This window comes from Cibotium barometz, chromosome 8 (assembly GCF_041138505.1).
Source record: "Cibotium barometz isolate CiBa-2024 chromosome 8, ASM4113850v1, whole genome shotgun sequence".
Taxonomy (NCBI): Eukaryota; Viridiplantae; Streptophyta; class Polypodiopsida; order Cyatheales; family Cibotiaceae; genus Cibotium; species Cibotium barometz.
Window position 1 is genome coordinate 55,369,259 of NC_141053.1, and position 3,686 is coordinate 55,372,944.

Sequence of the window (3,686 nt, forward strand, 5' to 3'; positions counted from 1 at the left end):
TTGCATCAATCAAGTCTCCCTCTCCAAGGTAAGTTCTTTCTTACTTTCTTCAAGATTTCATGGTTTTGTTAAATCTTTGTCTTCTTCCAAGCTTTCATGAAAAGCTTGGACATACTTTATGTGAGCTTTTCTCCCTTCCCCTCTCTCCCTTTCTCCCTTCCCCTCTCTTTCCTCTCCCTTGCCCTAACCCTAGCCTAATGCATAGAGCTCTAATAGAGAGCTTTGATCGAGAGCTCTCCATCAAAGCTTTCTATTAAGCATTATATACATAGAGCTAGGGTTTAGGCTTAACATAAACTAATTTTTTCATTCACTTAGCGTATTAAGAGTAGGGTTTAGGGTACTCATCTCTTTTTTCTCTTGTTCTTCTTACTTACTAATGTTTTATTGAGAGGACTAACGTTTTCATTTATTATGTTTCTTTTTTGTAGGTTTATTCAAGTGAGCAAGGTTTTGGGCATAGCCTCTCAGACGGTAAGCCCTCTTTCTTCATTTTTTCTTATGCTTCTTGTCTTTATGTTTTTGCACCCTTGGGTGCCGGGGATTAGGGTTATGTCAATAGGCAATAGGCTTTATGCATAGCCTTATGCATAGGCCTATTACAATAGGGCTATGCATAGGCCTATTGCAATAGGGCTTATGCATAAGCTTTATGCAATAGGTTTATGCATAAGCCCTATTGCAATAGCCTATTGCATAGGGCTTATGCATAGGCTATTGCAATAGGGCTATGCAAAGGCCTTATGCAATAGGGCTTATGCATAGCCTTATGCACAGGGCTTATGCATAGGCTTATTGCAATAGCCTTATGCATAGGGCTTATGCATAGAACTTATGCATAGGCTATGCAATAGGGCTTATGTATAGTGCTTATGAACTAATAAACCAATAAGTGGATGTAGGCATGTATACTCCACAGCTTATTACAAGAGTAAAAAGAGCCAGGACTAATGCCTCAATAACCTTTGAGATTTGAACTCTACTAAGAGGATGTTCATGTGTGAAGAAGAAAGTAAGAAAATTCCGCCATCTATCAGACTCTCTCTTGTGTGCTTGTATATTCTTGTGTATGTGTGTGTGTGTGAAGGAAGAAAGCTTAGAAGGAGGTCAAGCTCATCCTCTCCTCCGCATTCTTCTCAATAATCATTGGCATAAACACCATTAAGAACCTTAATCAATGTAATCAAGCCCAATAAACCCCAATAGACGTGAGTCCTGACCTTGGAGGGGTAATATCAACAAAAAGGGGGATGAATGATGTAACAAGTTCTTAGTCTAAGTGCCCCCCAAAAAAAAGAAGTAAGTGTAGTGCATTAACTTTGAGCTTCAAGAACAAAAAAAAAACAAGTGTAGTGCATAAACTTTGAACTCCAGTGAACAAAAAACAGAAATGCAAGCACCCATTCAAGCAATGCCGAATAAATGGTTGGGAGAGCTTGCTGAATTAATTGGATCCTTTACTATCGTGTGAACAAATCAGCGACAATAATAGAGTAATAGAATCATAAGATGCTCTGTATATCGTAGTTAATTGGATCCTTTACTATCGTGTGAACAAATCAGCGACAATAATAGAGTAATAGAATCATAAGATCGTAGTTAATTGGATCGTTTACAATTGTGTGAACAAATCAGCGACAATAATAGAGTAATGGAGGAGTTGAAGTGGTACAATAAGACACTTGTTGATTAGGTCATGCGGAACCGTAGCTAAGGAGCCGCCGACGGAGGCTTTACGGTAACGGACTGGGTTAAACTGAGCTGTGCCTCCATAGACGCCATCTGGTGCTCCAAGACAGCCAATTTCTGCTTATAATCATTGAGCTTCCGCTTTGTTTCCGCATCTGATCGTGCGAAAGGATGTTAGTGATCAACATAAAACAATCGTGCGCGCAGGCACTATGGCTAGCTAGGTCGTGAATCGCAACAGGGTTTACCGAATAAGTGCAGGAAGTGGTAGAGGAGATCGACGTCGAAGAACTCGGCGTTCTGCACGCCCATAATCTCCTCGTTGAGGTACCCTCCGCCAGACATCACGTAATAAGACGAACGACCACCCTTGGTAGCTAGCTAGGTCTTCATTTTGCAGGTGGTTAGGGCGGCAAGGCTCATACCTCACAAGACTTCAGCCTGCCGCCTTAGACTTTCTTTTCAGATAAAAAAGCGACCCCCCCTCTTAATGGACAAATGTTAAAATGGACTATTTAGGTGCGTTCATCTTTTTCTATGTTGATCTTGAATACGTAGAGACATAGTTGCTTTTTAATGCATCATTCATATCGCTTTTTCGAGTATTTTGGCCGTAAAATACTTGCAAAATTTTAAAAATGCTACTCTAAACTACAGAAAGACTTGTTATATTTCACCAAACCCGTCAATTTTGAAGGGCAAGGGTGCCCGTCAAAAATCAAGCCTACATGGAGATTCCCTTTTTTGTTTGTTGAGCTTAAAATTTGACAATAGAGTGTCTCTGTGTGTATTTTTCAAGAAAAATTTACAACGCCCTAAAATTCTTCTCATCGATAATGACCTCTAGAAACAAACAAATCACAATTTTCTTCAAAGATCTGTTCCCCATTGACTAAAATGCCTTAGAAAATCCTCTTTTCCACTTTTCGCTGCAAAATAAGTTTCATTCAAACTGTACAATTTGTCACATTAAAGTTTTTTGTCTTTAAAAGACTTGACTTTGATTTCCTAAGGGGGGATCACTTGTAAGGCTGCAGGGGGAGGACCCGTGTGCGTGTGTGTGAGTGTAGATTAAACCCCCCCCAAAAAAAAAGATAAAACTATAACCATTGATACCTCCATCACACCGCATCACATCAAGCATTGAAAAGATACAAGGTAAGGCTTATCTTTTCCACACTTTTTGGATTGCTTTGGCTTGTGCCATTTCCTCACAGAATAATATACTTTTTCTACTTATTTGTAGATTACTTTCCTTTGTAATTAAGTTTTCTTTGTTCTCCTTTTTATAAAGTATCTCTCTCTCTCTCTCTCTCTCTCTCTCTCTCTCTCTCTCTCTCTCTCTCTCTCTCTCTCTCTCTCTCTCTCTCTCTCACACACACACACACACATGTAAATAATCAACCTTATAATAAAATAATTGCAAGAGAATACAACGGTACAAAGTCCTCATAAACTAAGGAGGAATGCCACCATAACATCTTAGCCTTGAATCCCCACAACAAGAAATATGAGAGGTATTGGAACACCTTTGTAGATTTACATGCCACATTTGGATTACTTGCAAAAGCATGGAGTACATTTGATAAGTTATCAGCCATATATGTGGTCCCTTAGAACATTTGTATACCCCATGGTATGTTGAATCAAGGATTAAATAATGAAGCGCCAACATCTTATGTAAGCATGATAATAACTTATAGTGGTAAAAAATTTTACTCTCAAATTTATACAGCTATTGCTCTAATATATAGTTGACATGTATAGTTTGTTGTGATTTCTACAAGGGATCTTGTTACATGTAACATGTTGATTGCTTAGGAAGGAAATTGTTGCATTATTTTCTATGTGTTTGTGGGAATGCATGTTTCTCAATCTTCTCTCTATATACAAAATAACACGCCTTGTAGTTAAACAACCTTATTATCTATTTGTATGAAGAAGGAATTCTCAAATTTCTCTCTATATGCAAAAAAACAAGCCTTGTAATTAAGAGA

General features: G+C 38.4%; 1 long non-coding RNA gene across 1 annotated transcript; it reads right to left on the reverse strand.

Moving 5' to 3' along the window:
* Nucleotides 1-1,580: 1,580 nt before the first annotated feature.
* LOC147636433 (uncharacterized) lies at nt 1,581-2,108 on the reverse strand. Its single transcript, XR_015266406.1, has 2 exons — nt 1,938-2,108; nt 1,581-1,844 (listed from the first exon to the last, which is right to left on the reverse strand). It is a non-coding gene; the product is annotated as an uncharacterized LOC147636433 (long non-coding RNA).
* Between the last annotated feature and the right edge of the window lie 1,578 nt (nt 2,109-3,686).